The sequence below is a fragment of the Polyodon spathula genome, chromosome 16 (genome assembly GCF_017654505.1).
Source record: "Polyodon spathula isolate WHYD16114869_AA chromosome 16, ASM1765450v1, whole genome shotgun sequence".
NCBI classification, from domain to species: Eukaryota; Metazoa; Chordata; class Actinopteri; order Acipenseriformes; family Polyodontidae; genus Polyodon; species Polyodon spathula.
Genome location: NC_054549.1, coordinates 18,878,146 through 18,902,996, shown reverse-complemented (window position 1 = coordinate 18,902,996; position 24,851 = coordinate 18,878,146). Strand labels below are relative to the sequence as shown.

Sequence of the window (24,851 nt, the reverse complement as noted above, 5' to 3'; positions counted from 1 at the left end):
TTGCCCCAGGTGGGAGCAATCAACTTGGGCAGGGAGGAGAATTTAGGATGGTGTGGCCCTGCTCTGCCACACCATCCTATGTGAAACTTTATATAGCAAGCAGCCAGGCTAGGAAGTAAATCCATTTGGTATTCCACTGTTACTGTTACACTGCTGTACGCTCATAGACACAGTGGTATAAAAGAAAGTATTACAATCTTGAAGCAGTGTGACTGGGTTAGGGTTGAGAAATGCAATACCTAAAAAAATACTACATGCTGGCAGAACTGTAAAAAAATATATATTTTCTTAACTTAAATGTGATTTTTTTTTTATTTGCATTTATTTTTTTAAAGTGTGTTTCTATAGAGTAGAGCAGAATTGGTGTGTTTTTTCATTCTGTTATAGTGTTCTTGACATTTCTAACAAATAAAATCCTAATACCTGCTTAAATATAATACAGCAAGTACTGGTAGATCATAAAATATCATCCATAACCATTAATCAATGATACTTCTTCATTTAGAAATATAACAAGAAGCTTCAATTCAATGACAGACATCTCCATGTGTTTTTCAATGTGTTCTTCGAGTCTAAACGTTTGTCATTCAATTCAAGCTTAGTTTTGTATTTCTAGTTTTATAATTAGGGCTTCTGTTTTTCAGTTTTTATTAATTGTATTGTTCGGTGCTTATTTTTTAACTATTTTCAAGATTTATGTAAATCGTTTTTTCGGTGCTTTAATTTTTTCATATAGACTGTATGAAATTAATGTTTCTGGTTACTTTACAAAATGCTTGAATGTATAGTAGTAACTCAACGACACTTAAGTTGTATCATCTTTCCTTTGTTGTCTTCCACAACAAAATCCCTAAAGTCATGGGCACATTCTTTTGGGGTTTTTGTGTGGAGGCATTTTTGTACATTTCGCCACAATTCTATTTTAAATCCTCTGTATCTTAACTGTAATACAGCTTTAAACCCCGCTAACAAGCCTCCATTCCTGATTGTAATCTAATTTTAAATCTTGCAAGCAGAGTCTCCAATAGAAATGTAGGAATGTGCTGTCACTCAGTAGTTGGGGCGGGTTTAAAGTATTCAGAACAAATCAATTATAGATACAAGTCAGGAAGGCGGGACTTTGCCCAGCAGCACTGGGAAATGTATTTATTATTATTTTTGTAGTAAGTTTTATTTTTTAATGGGAAAGGGTAAAGTCAACGTGAATTGATTAACCATTTCCAAAGTTTTTCCAGTGTTTATTGACTATCCACTGATTTCATTTTGTTTTTGTATCAGGGGTGTTGTATTGGTTAAAACCTAAAATATGACCAAATTATGTATAATCTGAAAAAGTTGTGTTTATTGTTCAATAAACAATAATATTTCAACATGAATGACATGGTTTTGTTTCATTAAAGATTTCATGTAGAATTAAGTGAAAGCGAAGAGCCTTGATTACACTTAGGTGGGTCTACATAATAACATTTAGGGGCGAGTGAGTAGTCTCATGTAATGGAAATCATTACCTTCTCCCTAAAACCTTACTTGGCAGCTTTTGATTCAGTTAATCTCTAAATCAATTCAATTCACCCGATATGTCTTCCCGGCTCTTCTGCAGCAATTCCCAGTGTTGTAGGGCACTTGTGGGTAGCTTTGCTTTGACTCTTCTGTCCAGTTCGTCCCATACAAGTTCTATGGGATTGAGGTCTGGAGACTGGGCAGGCCAGGTCATTAGATTGAGTTGTTCTTCACTTTCCTTCTTCGCCAGATAGTTCTTGCACAACTTTGAGGTGTGTTTCGGGTCATTATCTTGCTGAAGAATGAAGGACTGCCCAACTAGCTGTAATCCTGATGGATGGCATGCCTCTGAAGTATTATATGATAGCCATGCTGATTGAGCTTGCCATGGACTTGGTAAAGATCACCAACTCTGTCACCAGCAAAGCAACCCCAGACCATGACATTGCCTCCTCCATGCTTGACAGTGGGAACCACACATGCAGAACTCATGCGCTCACCCTCTCTGCGTCTTACAAATACTCGCCGGTTGGACCCAAATATTTCAAATTTTGACTCATCGGTCCATAACACTGACTTCCACTCCTCAGACGTCCAGTTTCTGTGTTTTTTGTTATTCTGCACTCTTAACAATGGTTTCTTTGCAGCAATTCTTCCAGTTAGGCCAGCTTCACGCAATCGCCTCTGAACAGTTGATGTTGAAACATCTGTACTTCTAGTAGCATTTAGCTGAGCTTGTATTTCAGGTGCAGTTAATTGCAGGTTTTGAGGACTTGTGATTCGAACGAACTTGTTCTCTGATTCTGAGGTCACCCTTGGCCTGCCTGACCTTGTTCGGTCCTCATGAGTGCCAGTTTCTTCAAATCATTTGATGGTCTTGGCCACAGCAGTTACAGTCACTTGCAAAGTTCTTGCGATTTGTCTTAAAGATTGACCTTCATTTCTTAAAGTAATTAATCTTTTTCCTTTGCTTAACTGAACTTATTTTGTCATTTTCTGCTCCCTTACATTCAGGAATGACAAACTTGTGCCTATGCTACCTATGTTTACAGTAAGCATGGACCTTCACCTGTTAACAATAATTGGTGACAAAAGGTTAATTAGGTAACATGCTAGTTAACTCAGAAAACATCTAACAAAGACATTTTTATACTTAGGCCAGTGTTCTAACACGTGTTATACACATTTCAGACTTTTAACTGACATGGGCTTCAGACTGAAATCCCCTTGCTTTGGGTGAGCATTTCATTGAAATTGACAAGATTTACATTTTCATTTAAAAATCAAATTTTTGAATGCAGTTCATTTATGATTATCAGCTTATATAAGTACACGTATTATATAATGAAATATGAAGTGTTTATAAACAAGTTTATACATTTAAAAGCATAGGTAATCATGAAAAATCTGGTTTCAAGCGGGTGTACTCAAACTTTTGACTGGTACTATATATGAAAAAAAAATAAAAAATAAAAAAATAATGCATTTTAAGTCCAGGCTATAAGGCAACAAAAGGTGAAAAATTTGAAAGGGGGTGTAGACTTTCTATAGGCACTGTATATTGACAAGTTATCTGTCTGTTACTAAGATTCCGGGTATAAGGAAAGGGCTGCCTGTCTTTACTGTGTAAATATGTTACACTAACATGTTGAGATATCTAGAGAACTCAATAACAATGAAAGAACAAGGGCCAAATGAAATATTTATTATGAAAGGGGATTCACCTCTGGTACATTAGCACAAATAGTGCTACTTTCTTATTTTTTTCCAAATGGATATGTATCATGCATCTCCGTTTAATCTTTTAAATGGATAGGTAAGTCATTTCGCGGTTTCCCGCCAGAACAGTGCGTGCTGTAATAAATGATATATTTTTGTATACGATACGAGAATCTGTTTGCTCTGCTTCTTTAGCTGTTAACACTGACCTCTAGTGCTGTAGAAGGGATGTGCTTATTCAATATTTATTTAATGATTTATTTATTTATTTATTTGTTTGTTTGTTTGTAATAAAACATATTTACAAATGAAATGTTGTGGTGGGGTGAGATGCGTTTAATTTTTTTGTTTTTGTTTCGTTGAATGAATTATAAAAAAAAAAAAAAAAAAAATTGGGGGCTCGTCCGGGATTTGAACCCGGGACCTCTCGCACCCTAAGCGAGAATCATACCCCTAGACCAACGAGCCACCATAACGTGATGCGCTTGCGCTGTTATTGTTGAACACCCAGGCAATGTGTGCGTATCTACATGGATTAGCCAATGGTGTAAATGACACCGCCCATTCGCTTTGACACGAGTGTCTGCATAACTAAATGTAAAAAGCAGTCGAGAAGGAAATGCAGGGGCGGAAATGTGAAAGCGGAAACTAACAGTGAACTGTAAATATCAAAGCAGAAAAGTTTTGTCGTAGCAGAAATGTAAAAAGCAAAGTGGCAATAGTGAAGTAAACAAATATCCACATAATTTTTAATTTGGGCATGGAATATCCTCCATAAAGCAGAACTAAAAGGCGAAAATGAAATGTAAAAGGCAATTGGGAAAAGTCGAAATAAATAAATATATGTCGAAGTAAATATATCCCGCTAATTTACAGGCTTTATTTTCCGCTTTATTTACATATTCGACAGCTTCATTTACGTATACAGTCGATATACAGCTTCATGTAGTATACAGTTTTTGAGGAATCAAGTTAAAAGTTATCTCAAGGGAAGAGGTTAAAGTTATAATGTATATTTAAATAAAAATGTACATTATAAATATCATATGGGAGATATTGAAATTGGAGAAGGAATCTATGAAAAAGACCTAGGAGTTTTTGTTGACTCAGAAATGTCTTCATCTAGGCAATGTGGGGAAGCTATAAAAAAGGCTAACAAGATACTCGGATACATTGTGAAAAGTGTTGAATTTAAATCAAGGGAAGTAATGTTAAAACTGTACAATGCACTTGTAAGACCTCATCTTGAATATTGTGTGCAGTTCTGGTCACCTCGCTATAAAAAAGATATTGCTGCTCTAGAAAGAGTGCAAAGAAGAGCGACCAGAATTATTCCGGGCTTAAAAGGCATGTCATATGCAGACAGGCTAAAAGAATTGAATCTGTTCAGTCTTGAACAAAGAAGACTACGTGGCGACCTAATTCAAGCATTCAAAATTCTAAAAGGTATTGACAGTGTCGACCCAAGGGACTTTTTCAGCCTGAAAAAAGAAACAAGGACCAGGGGTCACAAATGGAGTTTAGAAAAAGGGGCATTCAGAACAGAAAATAGGAGACACTTTTTTACACAGAGAATTATGAGGGTCTGGAATCAACTCCCCAGTAATGTTGTTGAAGCTGACACCCTGGGATCCTTCAAGAAGCTGCTTGATGAGATTTTGGGATCAATAAGCTACTAACAACCAAACGAGCAAGATGGGCCGAATGGCCTCCTCTCGTTTGTAAACTTTCTTATGTTCTTAAAATAAATATGTAGACATGTATTTATTTCGAAATTTATGTATGCATTTATTTTTCATTTTGGCATATAACATCAATAATATGCTATGTCTTGCAGGCTGAGTCATTTTATGTTTCTGTTACGTTGCTAAAATAGTGAATCCATATTGAAAACAATCAAAGTGTGTATTTGTTTAAATATTCTGTAAATAAAATATAAAGCCGGGCTCGTCCGGGATTTGAACCCGGGACCTCTCGCACCCAAAGCGAGAATCATACCCCTAGACCAACGAGCCAACTAAACGTGGCCTTTGTTCTGTACTTGAAATACCAGAGAGGGGAAGGTGGCGGGAGGCACGGGGATGGTGAGACGGAAGGGGAGCGGTTCTCTTCGCAGGACACTTCACCGTGTTCCCTTTCAATGGAATGACAACCATTACCGAATGGGAAAGAGCCATCTTAACTGAAATAACTGAAAAAAGCTGCCTTATCAGGGCCCTGCTGTGAGGGGGAAGTCCCTCCCACCTCCTGCTGAAGCGAGACGTCCTCACAGCAACATATCACCATTTTGTCTCTCACATCAATGAGACAGGTCTTCGTCGCCACCTACAGCCCGGCACCAGACCATGTGACCAAAGCACTGGCGGGTGAGTTGGACTGCTCTCCGCGTAGGAAGTTCTCCAAAAGAATTAGGAACTATCCCCAGCACGGTTTCTCTCCCCGAGCCATGGGAGAATAAGGTCAGTGGTCCAAGGTCCTCTAGGACCCCCCTTCTACAGTGTCCAGAGAGCTCTCTGGCACACCTGGGTCACTTTCTCCAGCAAAACGGGCACCCACAGCAAGCCCTCCCTTTATGCCAAGACTTCCTGGAATTGGTGTGCTCCTCCTGGAGCAACCCAGCGTCTGAACCCTCAGCCTCCAGAACAGCAGAGTCTTTGCTGCACACTGTAGGAGCCCAACAAGCGGGCCTAGGCACATTCCCCACTATCGAAGACACGGTCACAGTATTGGTACAAGGTTCCCCCTTCACCAAGGGGGATAAGGGCCCAACCTGCCCGTCTAAGCCTTGCAAGACAACGGATGCTATGCTGAAGAAGGCTATACTGGTGGTCTATCAAACCCAGTTAGCAGAGAGGCTGCAGGAACGATCCACAGAGGCAGACATAGGGGAGCCCCATGCGGTAGCAAAGGTGATGACTGACCTAATGGGGGAGTTAGGCCAGGCATCAGGGAGGTTGCTGGCGGCGATGGTGGATGTTCACCGGCATTTGTGGCTGACGCAAGCCAAGGTCATGGAGACCGAGAGGGTGGTGTTACTGTATGCCTTCATTACACCGGGGCAGACATTTGGGGCGAGTCAGAGGAGGACCGTAGATAGCACATGCTCTGCCCAGTTCGGGCTCTTCCTTGTTACCTGGATAGGACAGCGTCCTGGAGACAGTCCAACCAGATGTTTGTCTGCTATGGATCCCGTTCTAGAGGTCAGGTCCTATCAAAGCAACGTCTAGCGCACTGGGTGATAGATACAATATGCTTGGCGTATGAACAGATGGACTCCCACTTGCCGGGGGACATAACGGCCCATTCTACCAGGGGCCAGGCAACTTCGTGGGCTCTCCTTCATGGCGCCTCCTTAGATGAGCTATGCAATGCTGCTACATGGACAGGTAGTTGGACATTTGCACGTTTCTGGGCTCTAGAGTGTTGCAGGCGACATGTCCTTAGGCGTCATGTTGGCTCTGAGGCTATCGACGTGAGGCTGCACTGTCTGTAATTAGGAGCCATGACAGCTTTGGTACAGCTTCCCGTTCGGTAATGATTCTCATTCCATTGAAAGGGAACGTTAGGTTATTACCATAACCATGGTTCCCAGAAAGAGAACGACAACCATTAACCTTTGAGGCCCTGTCCCCAGCTGACCTCTGATTTTGAAAGAAAATGGTGATATGTTACTATGAGGACGTCCCTCTTCAGCAGAAGGTGGGAGGGACTTCCCCCTCACAGCAGGGCCCTCATAGGACAGCTTTTTATATAATGTTCAGCGATTGAGTTCAGAGAGGGCTCTTTCCCATTCGGTAATGGTTGCCATTCTCTTTCAGGGAACCAGGGATATGGTAATAACCTAACATTACACTCCCACCCGGTGTTTATTTTTTGTCTATTCGTGGCTTGCTGTTTTCATTCCGATGAGGAGACTATCTCAGCCTGTATGTCTTGCAAACGGACGTAGTCGCGTAGTTCCCAGCAATTGTGCAAGTGGAGTCCACACGGGTTTGTTTATTTGATAGTTTTTTGTATCACAGGGATGCAGTACAGTATACTGTAGTTGTGCAAACATTTTAATATTCGGTATGTTTGTTGTTTTTTGTTACGCATTTCATGCACCAATATTAGTTTGAACAATTACAATGGTTCTCACAGTTGATATCGTCCTTGGCTTTACGGTGTGTATTGAATGTGTGTAATGGAAATGTAGCAGAGGTGTTTTCGTGCTGTTTTGGTGTTTTGGACTGCACTGAAGTTTGGATCCACAAACTGGATAACACAGGTATATATCACGGAATGTAGAGCTACAAAGTATTTGAGCTCGATTTAATCCAGTCCATGATTAAACGATACTAACTACAGCTTTAAATGGCAGGTAGAGAGAACATAAATAAACATAAAACTCTACCAACCCATATTAATAACTAACAGTTGCTACCAAATACCAAGCAGCCGTGCGCTGCCTTTAAAATTGTAACTTTGTTTCCCAATGCGTCTGCACAACGAATGTACGAAAGGCAGAACTTTCCCGATTGGCATGCGTGTCTGCAACATGTTTCCAAGTCTGATCTGTGTACGTTAGAGACCAGCATAATGTATGAATAGACCTATTAAACGCGTCGAATTGAATGAAAGCATTTTATAGCCGAAGATTAATGTATTGTATTTGTATTTATTTTAAAACGACACCTAGGACAGTACATCTGATTTGCCACGTAGTTAATACATTGCCTTATAGACTTTGTGCCGTCGTTTCTTATGAAACTGACTTGGTCTGTGCATATTTTGGTGGTGAAATGCACACAAAATGACGATTTTGTATATGTTTAAATATTGCCCGAAGGTGCCTCCCCCTTTCATTTTCAGCACCCCCGGTTTGAAATTCGTTCCTGCGTCTCTGCTATACCACGTACGTTTTTCTCAGCATTGCATTCTTCATTTTGAACATTGTGTTGGACGTTCAGAAATGCAAAAGGCTGTTAGCATTGCTTAGTACAAGTATAAAGCGCAGCTGTTCTTCTATAAGGATAAAGCGCTGTTGATTTTGCGTTCAACGTTGGTGGTATAGTGGCGAGCATAGCTGCCTTCCAAGCAGTTGACACGCATTGCTTTTATTGCATATTTTGTTTCGTATGTAACGCTATATGGCTGGTTAATCCCTATAAACCAGAGGGATCCGTAATATACTGTAGTGCTGGTCAATTTCACCTTAGTATATTATTATTATTACAGAAATCTGTGGTGGTCTGATGTATTGACCTCGTTGCGCAACGGTAGCGCGTCTGACTCCAGATCAGAAGAAGGCTGTGTGTTTGAATCAGTGTCAAAATTTTGCATCTCCACAGAGCTCCTTTTCCCACAAACAAATACGCGGATTCAGAAGGTGAGGGGCTGTCCAACATAACACCTTACAAGGTGGTAATGCAAGTGCAAGAATATTTTGAAGATGAGCATGCTATAATGTATAATGTACACAAGACTGATCTTAATGCACCACTGATGTATCATCTAGGAAGTGCAGCAAAACTATTGATTCATTTCATATTTTTTTAGTTTTAATGTATTTTAATTTTATTTAGTTGTGGCCGTTATATCATCGTGACTAGCAGGGTAACATTTAGCCGTACATTGTTTTAATTGGCACACAGCTATTCAAATCCACGTTGCTCTGGGCATGAAACAAACTCTGAATAGGCTCTTCCAATACCACTACAAACCAATGAAGGAAGAGAAGCCAGTCTGACAGGCAGCCAGGGAGCTGCAGTAGAGGCTGGTAAAGCAGTGGCTGCATTGAATATACTTTATAAAGGTTTTCACAGGGAAGACGTCAAAGTCCTCTCGCTATGTACATGCATTAGCATAAATCGAAAAGAAGCGCGAGAGGACTGGGGCGGGGCTCCCAGACAAACCAACCCCTCTAGACGACATGCACCCAAAGAAAGAAGGGAGCTTATCTCCAAGTTCCTGACAGAGACTTTTGACAGATCAAGCCAAGGGATCTGAAAACATAGTACTGATATTTAATATGAGAGACAGGGTGGAAATCAGGAGATTATAAACCCATTACCTGCATAACAGCATTAATAACACCTGGAACAAGGGATTTATTCACCTGTAGTTTCCGAGACCTAGTGTATTCTATACATACTCCAAAGTGATACTATTATATATCATAAACAAGAAACAAAGTTAACCCTAACTAATACTTTAAGCACAGCGCAGAAACCAGGACCAGAGGATAGCTGGCCTTTTTCTTTGTCAATTTGCAAGCTAAAAGATCAATAACATTTAAACCACAGTTATAAAAGTGTGCAATAGCGTTCAAACTAGTTATAAAAGTGCACAGTAGTGTTTAAATTACAGTTTCCAGTGTCTGAGTCTTCCTTCTGCCGGTAACCAGCCTTGCCAGTGACTCTACCTGGTCACATATGCATGTGGAAAGGTCTCTGTGGCAGTGACATGTGGGTGTGACCGGGTAGTATCACTGGCAAGGCTCATTTTATTTTAGAAATTGACAAAGGTAGGCGCAAGAGCCAAAACAAGATTTACACAAAATAAAGTCCATTTATTCAGGCTAGGCAAACGCACTTCACTGAATTGGCTTACCCACAAATGCAAAACATCCACTCTTCAAAACTCCACTACCAAAAACAGGATTCATTTATTTATTTATTATTGCACTTATATAGCACTTTTTATGCAAAATTATCGCAAAGCATCCCTGACAAACGAAGGTAGAACATTCCATAATTTAGGAGCTCTAGAAGAAGAAGCGCTGCCTCCCATGTTGCTTTTGTTGACCCTAGGAATAAACAGTAGCCCCGCATCCTGTGATGTCAGAGTGTGGTTTGGAAGATAAGGGGGCAGTAACACCTGCAAATAACTAGGTGCTAATGCATTCAGGGACTTGTAAGTTAACAGTAAAATCCTAATTGAAAACTGTCAACACATGTATTTGTTTAAATACTATAAAAGCAACAAACAAAGGGCTCATCCAGGATTTGAACGTGGGACCTTTCACACCCAAACCAAGAATATTACCACTAGACCAACAATCCGTGTGCTAGTCTATGAAGCGAGAATCATACCCCTAGACCAACAAGCCACACAGTCTGATTGTTCTAGGAGGCAAGAATCATACCCCTAGACCAACGAGCCACACAGTCTGATTGTTCTAGGAAACAAGAATCATACCCCTAGACCAACAAGCCACACAGTCTGATTGTTCTAGGAGGCAAGAATCATACCCCTAGACCAACGAGCCACACAGTCTGATTGTTCTAGGAAGCGAGAATCATACCCCTAGACCAACGAGCCACACAGTCTGATTGTTCTAGGAAGCGAGAATCACACCCCTAGACCAACGAGCCACACAGTCTGATTGTTCTAGGAAGCGAGAATCACACCCCTAGACCAACGAGCCACACAGTCTGATTGTTCTAGGAAGCGAGAATCACACCCCTAGACCAACGAGCCACACAGTCTGATTGATTGAACTGATTGAACAGAGCCATCTATTCAGACGAGGTTTGCCAGATGCAGTGGTAGAAACACTACAGTCTGCTAGGGAGCTGAGCACTAGAGCCCAGTACTCATACAAAACCTAGGGCAGTACATCTGATTTGCAACGTAGAATACGCTGTCTTATAGACTTTGTGCCGATGTTTCTTATGAAACTCACTTGGTCTGAACAAAATATTGCCCGAAGGTGCCTCCCCCTTTCATGTTCAGCACCCCCGGTTTGAAATTTGTTCCCGCGTCTCTGCTGTCCCATGTACGTTTTTCTCAGCATTTCATTCTTCATCCTGAACATTGTGTTGGACGTTCAGAAAAGCAAATGGGTGTTAGCTCTGCTTAGCATGATCTTAGCTATTCTTCTATAAGAATAAAGCATTGTTGATTTTTCATACAGCGTTCGTGGTATAGTGGTGAGCATAGCTGCCTTCCAAGCAGTTCACCTGGGTTTGATTCCCGGCCAACGCATTGCTTTTTCTTGTATATTTTGTTTCCTGTGTAACGCTGTATGGCAGCTTAATCCCAATAAACCAGAGGGATCTGTAATATACTGTAGTGCTGGTCAATTTCACCTTAGTTTATTATTATTACAGAAATCTGTGATGGTCTGATGAATTGACCTCGTGGCACAACGGTAGTGTGTCTGACTCCAGTTTAGCAGAAGGCTGCGTATTAAAATCACGCCTGTGTCAAAATTTTGCATTTTGCTCTACATAGAGCTCCTTTTCCCACAAATGAATACGTGGGTTCAGAAGGTGAGGGTCAGTCCAACATAACACCTTACAGGGTGGTAATGCAAGTGCAAGTATATTTTATAGATGAGCATGCTATAATGTACCGGTCTACCGATTACAGCCAATTTACACAAGACTGATCTTAATGCACCACTGATGTGTCATCTAGGAAGTGCAGCAAAACTATTGATTCATTTCATCTTTTTTATAATTTTAATGTATTTTAATTTTATTTAGTTGTGGCCGTTACATCATCGTGACTAGCAGGGTAACAAAACGACCACTGTTTCATTTAGCCGTACATTGTTTTAATCGGCACACAGCTATTCAATTCTACATTGCTCTGGGCATGAAACAAACTCTGAATAGGCTCTTCCAATATCATTAAAAACCAGTGAAGGAAGGGAAGCCAGTCTGACAGGCTTCTCTTCCTTCACTGGAAGTAGAGGCTGGTAAAGCAGCGGCTGCATTGAATATACTTTATAAAGGTTTTCACAGGGAAGTCGTCAAAGTCCTCTCGCTATGTACATGCATTAGCATAAATCAAACAGAAGCGCGAGAGGACTGGGGTGGGGCTCTCACACCAACCAACCCCTCTAGACGACATGCACCCAAAGAAAGAAGGGAGCTTATCTCCAAGTTCCTGACAGAGACTTTTGACAGATCAATAAAGACAAGGGATCTGAAAACATGGTACTGATATTTAATATGGGAGACAGGGTGGAAATCAGGAGATTATAAACCCATTACCTGCATAACAGCATGAATAACACCTGGAACAACGGATTTATTCACCTGTCGTTTCTGAGACCTAGTGTATTCTATACATACTCCGAAGTGATACTATTATATATCATAAACAAGAAACAAAGTTAACCCTAACTAATACTTTAAGCACAGTGCAGATACCAGGACCAGAGGATAGCTGGCCTTTTTCTTTGTCAATTTGCAAGCTAAAAGAGCAATAACATTTAAACCACAGTTATAAAAGTGTGCAATCATGTTTAAACTAGTTATAAAAGTGCACTATAGAGTTTAAATTACAGTTTTCAGTGTCTGAGTTTTCCTTCTGCCGGGAACCAGCCTTGCCAGTGACTTTACCTGGTCACATATGCATGTGGAAAGGTCTCTGTGGCAGTGACATATGGGTGTGACCGGGTAGTATCACTGGCAAGGCTCATTTTATTTTACAAATTGACAAAGGCAGGTGCAAGAGCCAAAACAAGATTTACACAAAACAAGTCCATTTAATCAGGCTGGGAAAGGGCTCTTCACTGAATTGGTTTACCCACAAATGCAAAACATCCACTCTTCAAAACTCTACCACCAAACACAGGATTCATTTATTTATTTATTATTGCACTTATATAGCACTTTTTATGCAAAATGATCGCAAAGCATCCCTGAGAAACGAATGTAGAACATTCCATAATTTAGGAGCTCTAGAAGAAAAAGCCCTCGAAACAACTGGGATCCTTATTGGTCGTCGGGGCGTAGGACACTAGAGTCTCCACGCCAAAACCTTCTATTACCCCGTCATGTGGACGTTTATTGATCATCGATTACTTTAAGTCCCTGAACATTCATTGTCGTTTTAGGATTAATTTTTGAAGTTGTGTACAGAAAAACAAATATAGTGATATTTTCATTGTTGGTTTCCCGAGTATAAAAGTAAACTTGACAAAGTTTGGGTTCGTTCTTAGTATGGGGATCTGGTTGCTGGTGTGTGCAATCATATCCCTAGACCAACGAGCCACACACTGTTCCAGGTATTGTTTTGTCATCTTGATACTATGAGCAAAATTCCACGTACATTTCTCTCAGCATTGCACTTGCTGGGCATTCACCATGCAGCACATAGACTGCCCGTGACGCACAGAAACTTGCGTTCCATCAAGGCAGTTCACCATGGAGAGAGACAGGTTCTCCATGGAGAGTGACAGGGGCCCCCTGGCTTAGGCAAATTAGCTCACCTCTGGCCACAGGGGCTTTTTGTATGCGTTCACTACACTACCATTAATACTCCTTACACTAGAGAGGGTCAGGGTGGAGAGAGCACAGGTTCTGCTGGTTGCATCCAGATGGCCAAGGCGCCCCTGATTTGCTTTCATCTCTGACATGTTCAGAAGCATTTAAACTAGAAAGGAAGGGGGGAGAAATCAACAACACCAAACAGAAGGGAGACCGCATCAAAACAAAAACAACAACTTAGGTAAGACAACCATTAAATGTATTTATCTAAATGCTAGAAGTATCAAAAACAAAATTCTAGAACTTGAAGCTACTGCACTAACAGGTAACTATGATGTGATAGGTGTTACAGAAACGTGGTTGTCTGAGAGTGATGGGGACGAATATAATATTTGTGGGTATACACTGTATAGGACAGACAGGCAGGACAGAAGAGGAGGAGGGGTAGCGCTATACATTAGAAACAGTCTTGAAGCCCAGGTGTTAAACCTGGACAAAGAAAATAAAACCGAATTACTAACAGAAGTAGATCGGAGTAAAATAGAGAAAACACCCACAGAAGAAGGATGGTTGTTCTTCAAAAATGTAGTACTAGAGGCGCAAAACAATTACATCCCTAAAGTAGACTAATCTAAATGTAAAACTAAATTGCCAAAATGGTTTAATAGATCAATTAAAAAAAATATTCAGTGAAAAAAGACACTTTACAGAGCATTAAAAAAGGACCAAAAAGAAAGTACGCAGAAAGAGTACACAGAACTGCAAACGCAAGTCAAAAAGGAAGTTAGAAAGGCCAAGAGAGAAATAGAAATAAACATTGCTAAGGGAGCTAAAACCAATTCCAAAATGTTTTTCCAATATTACAACAACAAGAGAACATTCAAAGAGGAGATTAAATGTTTAAGAGATACAAATGGCAAAATCGTAGAGGAAGAAAAAAAATAGCAAATATATTAAATGATTACCTTTCACAAGTTTTTACAAAGGAAGATACTGACAACATACCCCACATGTCATCCAGTTCCTATCCAGTTTTAAATAACTTTAGCATAACTGAGGCAGAAGTGTTAAAGGGACTAGGAGCTCTTAAAATAAACAAATCCCCTGGGCCGGATGAGATCCTCCCAGTAGTACTCAAAGAAATGAAAAAAGTAATTTACAAACCGCTAACCAAGATCATGCAGCAGTCTCTTGACACAGGGGTGGTACCGACAGACTGGAAAATTGCAAACGTAATACCGATCCACAAAAAGGGAAACAAAACTGAACCAGGTAATTACAGACCAGTAAGCCTGACTTCTATTATATGCAAACTTATGGAAACTATAATAAGATCCAAAATGGAAAATTACCTATATGGTAACAGGGTCCTGGGAGACAGTCAACATGGTTTTAGAAAAGGGAGATCGTGCCTAACTAACTTGCTTGATTTTTTGTGAGGATGCAACATCGATAATGGATAATTGCAAAGCATATGACATGGTTTATTTAGATTTCCAGAAAGCTTTTGACAAAGTCCCGCACAAAAGATTAATTCTCAAACTGAAAACAGTTGGGATTCAAGGAAACACATGTACATGGATTAGGGAGTGGTTAACATGTAGAAAACAGAAAGTACTTATTAGAGGAAAAACCTCAGAATGGAGTGTGGTAACCAGTGGTGTACCACAGGGATCAGTATTAGGTCCTCTGCTATTCCTAATCTACATTAATGATTTAGATTCTGGTATAGTAAGCAAACTTGTTAAATTTGCAGATGACACAAAAGTAGGAGGAGTGGCAAACACTGTTGCAGCAGCAAAAGTCATTCAAAATGATCTAGACAAGATTCTGAACTGGGCAGACACATGGCAAATGACATTTAATAGAGAAAAGTGTAAGGTACTGCACGCAGGAAATAAAAATGTACATTATAAATATCATATGGGAGATACTGAAATTGGAGAAGGAATCTATGAAAAAGACCTAGGAGTTTTTGTTGACTCAGAAATGTCTTCATCTAGACAATGTGGGGAAGCTATAAAAAAGGCTAACAAGATGCTCGGATACATTGTGAAAAGTGTTGAATTTAAATCAAGGGAAGTAATGTTAAAACTGTACAATGCACTAGTAAGACCTCATCTTGAATATTGTGTGCAGTTCTGGTCACCTCGCTATAAAAAAGATATTGCTGCTCTAGAAAGAGTGCAAAGAAGAGCGACCAGAAGGCATGTCATATGCAGACAGGCTAAAAGAATTGAATCTGTTCAGTCTTGAACAAAGAAGACTACGTGGCGACCTAATTCAAGCATTCAAAATTCTAAAAGGTATTGACAGTGTCGACCCAAGGGACTTTTTCAGCCTGAAAAAAGAAACAAGGACCAGGGGTCACAAATGGAGTTTAGACAAAGGGGCATTCAGAACAGAAAATAGGAGGCACTTTTTTACACAGAGAATTGTGAGGGTCTGGAATCAACTCCCCAGTAATGTTGTTGAAGCTGACACCCTGGGATCCTTCAAGAAGCTGCTTGATGAGATTTTGGGATCAATAAGCTACTAATAACCAAACGAGCAAGATGGGCCGAATGGCCTCCTCTCGTTTGTAAACTTTCTTATGTTCTTATGTTCTTATGTTGTCGGGTCAACCGTGGCAGCTAACGCTACACAAGGACCTCCTGAGCCAAGTGGAAGCGCTACTATGGCACCCGAACCCAGTCCAGCTCCAACTCTGGGTCAGGCGGTTGAACAGAGCCATCTATTCAGACGAGGTTTGCCAGATGCAGTCGTAGAAACAGTACAGTCTGCTAGGGCACCGAGCACTAGAGCCCAATACTCATAGAAGTGGAAAATTTTCCAAGACTGGTGCATTGCCGAAGGTCACGATCTTGTGACCTGCCCTATTGAGACAATAATAACCTTCTTACAACATCTGTTTGATGCAGGGAAATCAGCATCCACTTTGAAGGTATACCTGGCAGCAATATCAGTGTGCCATGATAAAATTGACTCGGTGTCCCCTGGGGCACATTTCCTGGCAGTGCAATTTCTTAAAGGGGCTCGGAGGCTTCGTCCTCCCATGAAAAGTATGGTCCCCAAGTGGGATCTGGAACTGGTACTGTGGGTCCTTATGGGTCCCCCATTCGAGCCCATGGCGTCAGTAGAACTGCGCCCTGTTTCCTTGAAGGTTGCGTTTTTATTAGCCATTACGTCTGCCAGACGAATAAGTGAGCTTCATGCCCTGTCCATCAATGACACATGTATGGCTTTCACTGGAAATGACTCGCGGGTAACACTAAGAACAAATCCAGCCTTTTTGCCAAAGTTGTTATCTTCATTCCATATTAACCAAACAGTGGTTTTGGAAACTTTCATACCTCCCCCGCACGAGTCAGAGGACTGCTGTAGACAGCACATGCTCTGCCCAGTTCGGGCTCTGCGTTGTTACCTGGATAGGCCGGCGTCCTGGAGACAGTCCAACCAGCTGTTTGTCTGCTATGGGTCCCGTTCTAGAGGTCAGTACCTATTGAAGCAATGTCTAGCGCACTGGGTGACAGATGTTTTACGCTTGGCGTATGAACAGATGGACTCCCCATTACCGGGGGACATTTCCGCCCATTTTACCAGGGGCCAGGCAACTTCGTCGGCTTTCCTTCGTGGCGCCTCCTGAGATGAGTTATTCAATGCTGCTACATGGGCAGGTAGTCAGATGTTTGTGCCGTAAAAATTATTATTTTCGTATTTTAAGTAATGGTAATTACCGGGGCATGCTGTTTTCATTCCGATGAAGTATACTGTAGTTGTGCAAACATTTTAATATTCGGTATATTTGTTGTTTTTTGTTACGCATTTCACACACCAATATTAGCTTGAACAATTACAATGGTTCTCACAGCTGATATCGTCCTTGGCTTTATGGTGTGTATTGAATGTGTGTAATGGAAATGTTGCAGAGGTGTTTTCGTGCTGTTTTGGTGTTTTGGACTGCACTGAAGTTTGGATCCACAAACTGGATAACACAGGTGTATATCACGGAATGTAGATCTACAAAATATTTGAGCTTGATTTAATCCAGTCCACAATTAAACGATACTAACTACAGCTTTAAATGGCAGGTAGAGAGAACATAAATAAACATAAAAATCTACCAAACCATATTAATAACTAACAGTTGCTACCAAATACCAAGCAGCCGTGCGCTGCCTTTAAAATTGTAACTTTGTTTCGCAATGCGTCTACACAACGAATGTACCAAAGGCAGAACTTTCCCGATTGGCATGCGTGTCTGCAACACATTTCCAAGTCTGATCTGTGTAGGTTAGAGACCAGCATAATGTGTGAATAGACCTATTAAACGCGTCGAATTGAATGAAAGCATTTTATTGCCGAAGGTTAATGTATTTGTATTTATTTTAAAAATACACCTAGGGCAGTACATCTGATTTGCAACGTAGAATACGTTGTCTTATAGACTTTGTGCCGCTGTTTCTTATGAAACTAACTTGGTTTGAACAAAATATTGCCCGAAGGTGCCCCCCCCCCTTCATGTTCAGCACCCCCGGTTTGAAATTCGTTCCCGCGTCTCTGCTATCCCATGTACGTTTTTCTCAGCATTTCATTCTTCATTCTGAACATTATGTTGGACGTTCAGAAAAGCAAATGGGTGTTAGCTCTGCTTAGAACGATGTTAGCTGTTCTTCTATAAGAATAAAGCGTTGTTGCTTTTCCATATAGCGTTGGTGGTATAGTGGTGAGCATAGCTGCCTTCCAAGCAGTTGACCCGGGTTCGATTCCCGGCCAACGCACGTTTTTTTCTTGTATATTTTGTTTCCTGCGTAACGCTGTATGGCTGCTTAATCCCAATAAACCAGTGAGGTAACTGTAATATACAGTAGTGCTAGTAAATTAGTATATTACAGGAATCTGTGAGTGACATGTACTGACCTCGTGGCGCAACGGTAGCGCGTCTGACTCCAGATCAGAAGGTTGCGTGTTCAAATCACGTCGGGGTCAAAATTTTGCATGTCTACATTCCAGTAAATAGAGCTCCTTTTCCCACAAACGAATGCGCGAATTCAGAAGGTGAGGGGCTGTCCAACATAACACCTTACAGGGTGGTAATGCAAGTGGAAGAATATTTTGAAGATGAGCATGCTATAATGTACCAGTCTACCGATTACAGCCAATTTACACTTCATCAATTATAACCATAGGCTTTAATAAAGAACAAATACACACAACACAATAATACATTCTCATGAACCTGTATCAAATACATATTCCCATTTCACTATGCTATGTTTTACTATTGGTGAAATATCACATAAGCCAGTATAGGAAAATACTCTCACCTTTACAATGTGTGATCGAGCGTTTAAAGAAACGGCATTCTAACCAGGAGGTCCCTGGTTCAAATCCCAACTGAGTCTCTGACTCATTGTGTGACCCTGAACAAGTCACTTAACCTCCTTGTGCTCCGTCGTTCGGGTGAGACATTTTTGTAAATTACTCTGCAACTGATGCATAATTCAGACACCATAGTCTCCTATCTTGTAAAGTTTTTTGTGATGGTGGTCCACCATGACAGGCGCTATATAAAAACAAAGATTATTATTATAATTCGGGCTGGGCAAAGGCACTTCATTGAATTGGTTTCCCCACAAATGTAATACATCCACCCTTCAAATTCCACCACCAAACAAACACAGGATTGATTGATTTATTTATTATTGCACTTATACAGCAAATTTTTATGCAAAATTATCGCAAAGCATCCCTAAGAAACGAATGTAGAACATTTCATAATTTAGGAGCTCTACAAGAAAAACTCCTACCTTCCATTTTGCTTTTGTTGACCCATAGGAATAAATAGCAGCCATGCATCCTGTGATCTCAGAGTGCGGTTTGGAAGATACGGGTCAGTAACTTGTGCAAATAATTAGGTGACAATCTATTAAGGGACTTGTAAGTTAACAGCAAATGCTAAATTGAAAACTGTCAACACGTGTATTTGTTTAAATATTGTATAAATACATAATAAAAAGACGGGCTCGTGCAGGATTTGAACCTCACGCACCCAAAGCAAGAATCATACCCATAGACCAACGAGCCAGCTAAGCAGTCATTCCTGCGCTGTACTTGAAATAACAGAAAAGTGGCGACACGTCAGCAACCCGCGGAGAGGGAGAGGGAGAGGGAGAGGGAAAGGGAAAGGGAAAGGGAAAGGGAAAGGGAAGGGGAATGTTTTCGTATGACACTTAATCCCTGTTTCACATCCACCCGGTGTTTATTTTTAGCGTTTATTTGTTTTACTTACTGCGTTATACTGAAACATAACCGCATTTTACAAATGCAAGGTGCTCTCAGTGTATTAAACCGAACGTTATTTAAACAAGTCACATCAGGGGTCAAAAAACAAACTAAAGATCTGCCGGAAATATTATTATTTTTGTATTTTAAATAATGGTAATTACTGTGTATCTATTCGTGGCATAGTGTTTTCATTCCGATGATGAGACTCTCTCAGCCTATATGTCTTGCAAATGGACGCAGTCGCGTAGTTCCCAGCAATTGTGGAAGTGGAGTCCACACGGGTTTGTTTATTTGATAGTTTTTTGTATCACAGGGATGCAGTACAGTATACTGTAGTTGTGCAAACATTTTAATATTCGGTATATTTGTTGTTTTTTGTTACGCATTTCACGCATCAATATTAGCTTGAACAATTACAATGGTTCTCACAGCTGATATCCTCCTTGGCTTTATGGTGTGTATTGAATGTGTGTAATGGAAATGTTGCAGAGGTGTTTTCGTGCTGTTTTGGTGTTTTGGACTGCACTGAAGTTTGGATCCACAAACTGGATAACACAGGTATATATCACAAAAAGAAAAGTGGGGAAAAATGTACTCTAATAACCTAATGTCCCAATTCTCTATAAAACGTATAGGTGTAATACTATAGCCTATAGGTCTCCTATAGAATTCTATAGACATTCTTGAGAAGTATTCTATAGGTAACCCATATATTACTTTCATAATGGCACATGCGTTGTATTAAATACATTTGTGCATGGCTTAAGTTTTGAGATGCACACGTGTTTTTGTTTAGAAACGTCATACTAAACTTTGTACTTCATAACTAATTTTACGATTGATGTCTATTATGAATACGTTTTTTTGAGTAATTTGAAGCTAGTTGTATGTTTCTTTATGAACTAGGTTGTGAATCACATTGATGAAACTTGTTACTTGATTGACTGATGAATGTTTGGATATACTGTTACTTGATTGATTGCTCCGTTGTTCACAGTTATAGTAAATAGCGTAAAACATGTTTTGTTGAAAAAAAAAAAAAAAACGACGTTTCAAATGTTGCTGCTAATGTAGTTCAGTGTTTTTCTTTTTTTGGGGGGGGGGGGGGTAAGCGCTGCAGCTATATGTTTTTCTTTTTTTGGGGGGGGGGGCGGGGCGGGTACTTTACAATCTTGCACCAGGGCCAGTTGGAAAAAAAGTGGTTATCTCAACGAGAAAAGAAAAAGGGCTCGTCTGGGATTTGAACCCGGGATTTTATTTTAGTATATTATTATCCTTATTATTACAGGACTTGTGACTGACTGCTGCGCAAAGGTAGCGCGGCCAAATCTAGCTCAGAAAACTGCGTGTTCAAATCACGTCGGGGTCAAAATTTTGATCTACATTCCAGTAAATAGAGCTACTTTTCCCACAAACGAATGAGCGGGTTCAGAAGGTGAGGGGCTGTCCAACATAACACCTTACAGGGTGGTAATGCAAGTGGAAGAATATTTAAAAGATGAGCATGCTATAATGTACTGGTCTATCGATTATAGCCAATTTACACTTCATCAGTTATAACCATAGGCTTTAATAAAGAACAAATACACACAACATAATAATAATAATAATAATAATACATTCTCATGAACGTCTATCAAATACATATTCCCATGCTTTCACTATGCTTTATTACACTTTGATATGTTTTACTGTTGGTGAAATATCATATAAGCCAGTATAGAAAAATACCCTTGTTCAAAATATTAGCAATAAGATGGGTTTCAAACCTGGTTGCTTGAAAATAATAACATTAATAAATATGTAGCCAGCTGTGCTGTTTGTGAATTTCGTGCATATTTCAATGTGGTCAAACAAGGCATGTCAATAATCACATGACTGGATCAAGACAATACACAATAGTGTTTAAATTACAGTTTTCTGTGTCTGAGTCTTCCTTCTGCTGGTAACCAGCCTTGCCATTAATGCTACCCGGTCACACATGCATGTGCAAAGGTCTCTGTGGCAGTGACGGTACCCGGTCACACATGCATGTGCAAAGGTCTCTGTGGCAGTGATGTGACCCGGTCACACATGCATGTGCAAAAGTCTCTGTGGCAGTGACATATGGATGTGACCGGGTAGTATCACTGGCAAGGCTAGTTTTAATTTACAAATTGACAAAGGCACAAGAGCCAAAAAAAATGGTCAACACAAAATAAAGTCTCTTTGGAAGTTGACACTCCAGCTTCCAGTTACTTGTTCCTACCACAAATTGATTTTGTGTGTTTTTCTCTTGTGAATGCAAGCAGCATTCGGAGAAGCACATTGGCATTGTCGAAAAGGAGCCAAACCCGTGTCTGTCCGTTCTCATCAGTTCTCGTTTTTCCTTTGAACTTGCGAACCCTTTTATTTTTTCTCCGGTTTTAGATAATTGGTCTTCGTCCATCTGTTTTCTTTGAGGGGCTTTTTGATACCTTAAAAATGTCTCCACGTGATGTGTGATGTTCAGTGTTGCCAACTTTCGGCACTTAAAACTCCACCAGTGATCGTGGCAGAAACAGACAGTCGGTGCTTTCGTTGATTGTTTCATAGTTTCCAGTGACTTGATCAATTGATTTGTGTGTTCATGCAGCAAGAAAATCGATCCGTTCCCTCTAGGAAATAGCTGCTCAGCAAAATCATAAGCTTGAAGACCATTCTCTAACGGTTCAAAAGCAAGTAGATCACAATGTTCCACATGTAAAAAAAAAAAATCTTGATTTCATAGAATTTGATTAGTTGAAGGGTTCCCTGAAGGAGTGTGTATCCATGCTGTTGACAGCGCTGTGTGTGAAAGAGACAAAGTAACTTATGTGTTGGTGACCCATGTAACAATTCCACCACTCACTGGATTCTCATTGACATGACTGAATCGCACACCTATTTTACAAACATAGACCTTAAACGGTTTACGAGATAGCTCAAGTCAAAAGTAAAAAAAAAAAAAAAAAAAAATTGAAAACACAGTACTAATCTACGCCTTGGATAATCCAGAAGTTAAGGCCATAGACCCCGCCTACCTGCATCGTAGCCATATTGAACACTGAACAGGAAGGAATATGGAGCTTTGATGCGCTTCTATCATAGTCTGTGAAATGATCAGATATTTCTTGTAAAGTCCCACAATACAGAAGGAGAATTAACCAGCGGACTTTAAAACTTCCAGAGCAGCCTTTTCTTGCGGAGTTTCTAAAGCGGTAATTGTGTTTCTCGTGTCCTGTGTGAGTGCGTTGCGCCTGCAATGGGAATGTTGTTAATATAACCAGCTGCTGTTGGCCTACAGCCTATTGACTTCAGGCTGTTCTGAAGGTTATGTAGTTTTTATTTATAAACACACAAACACAAAGCTCACTTTATCGTGTATGCCGTGGGGTTTCTTTAGATAACCGGGTTGTTGCATGCAACAGCGTAGTATTTTTAACAGAACGCATTTCCTGTTTTTTTTGTTTACAGTCTGGGTCGACTAGCCAGGTCTGGATTATCAGGAGGTTACATGATTGATTGCACCATGACGGACGAGGGATTAGTTTTGTATAACTGCTTCAGGAAAACGTTTCGACTCGTTTTGTGCATTATTGAAAGTGAAATAAGAAAACGTCACTGTAGGTGGACTATAAGTAGGGGAATTAACTTTTCGGTTTTCATTTTCCAAATCTCTGCGCTTCCCTTTTTATTTAAATGTTGATTCGTAGTTGTTAAGCTGTTTCTGCATTCTAATAAATGGAAAAGTATTCATTAAAAACTGGGTTTAAGATTTATTTTTTTCATTGCTACAAGTCAAGGGTGGACTTGCTATCAGTGTTCACCCCGTGCCGGGTATTTCATACAATCAGGACAACTTTGTTAAATGAGTGAACATAAGAAGAGCACAACGGTAAAGTAGGCGACTGCAAGAATGACAAGAAATTGGATCAGGGATGAGCAGTTCAAGTAACATGTCACCTCTGTTTTGAAATAAAAATAAGGCTCAGTCAACAAGATAGCACTGACCTCTGCACCAATTGACTCGGCACCGGTGACTAGCTTCGGAGCCGTCTAGAGCCCGGCACTGACCGCACTACACATCGGCACCGACCTCGGCGCCGATTGACTCGGCACCAACCACTTGGCATCGACAGCGCTGTCCTCAGCACCGATTTATTCGGCACAGGTGACCTTCACCAAGGGGGATAAGGACCCAACCTGTCCATCTAAGCCTTAGAGGATAAATTGATATACTGACCTTGTGGCACAATGATAGTGTGTCTGATTCCTGATGAGAAGGCTGTGTGTTCAAATCATGTCGGGGTCAAAATTTTGCATCTCTACATTCCAGTAAATACAACTCCTTTTCTCACAAACGAATGCAGGGGTTCAGAAGGTGAGGGGCTGTCCAACCTAACACCTTACAGGGTGGTAATGCAAGTGGAAGCATATTTTGAAGATGAGCATGATGTAATGTACCGCTCTACTGATTACAGCCAATTTACACTCCATCAATTATAACCATAGGCTTTAATAAAAAACAAATACACAGAAAATAATAATAATACATTCTCATGAATTTCTATCAAATACATATTCCCATGCTTTCACTATGCTTTATTACCTTTTGATATGTTTTACTATTGGTGAAATATCATATAAGCCTGTATAGAAAAAATACTCTTGTTCAAAACATTAGCAACAAGATGGGTTTCAAAGCTAGTTGCTTGAAAATAATAACATTAATAAATACGTAGCCAGCGGTCCCGTTTGTGAATTTCGTGCATATTTCAATGTGGACTGCAGAGGTGGTCTTTCTGCAGCTGTGCACAGGTAAAACAGGCATCACCGTGACTAGCACGATAACAAAACGACCACCGTTTCATTCGGCCGTACATTGTTTAATGGGCACACGGCTATTCAAATCCACATTGCTCTGGGCATGAAACAAACTCTGAATAGGCTCTTCCAATAACACTACAAACCAGTGAAGGAAGAGAAGCCAGTCTGACAGGCAGCCACGGAGCTGCAATAGAGGCTGGTAAAGCAGCAGCGGCATTGAATATACTTTATAAAGGTTTTCACAGGGAAGACGTCAAAGTCCTCTCGCTATGTACATGCATTAGCATAAACCAAACTGAAGCGCGAGAGGAC

The 24,851-nt window shown here is 40.5% G+C and overlaps 4 non-coding genes across 4 annotated transcripts; 2 read left to right on the top strand and 2 right to left on the bottom strand.

Annotated features, from left to right (window-relative positions):
- Positions 1–3,615: 3,615 nt before the first annotated feature.
- Positions 3,616–3,687, bottom strand: trnap-agg. Its single transcript has one exon. It is a non-coding gene; the product is annotated as a tRNA-Pro (tRNA).
- A 1,475-nt stretch (positions 3,688–5,162) lies between these two features.
- Positions 5,163–5,234, bottom strand: trnap-ugg. The gene has a single exon. It is a non-coding gene; the product is annotated as a tRNA-Pro (tRNA).
- Positions 5,235–18,133: 12,899 nt separating this feature from the next.
- Positions 18,134–18,205, top strand: trnag-ucc. Its single transcript has one exon. It is a non-coding gene; the product is annotated as a tRNA-Gly (tRNA).
- A 136-nt stretch (positions 18,206–18,341) lies between these two features.
- Positions 18,342–18,413, top strand: trnaw-cca. The gene has a single exon. It is a non-coding gene; the product is annotated as a tRNA-Trp (tRNA).
- The last annotated feature ends 6,438 nt before the right edge of the window (positions 18,414–24,851 follow it).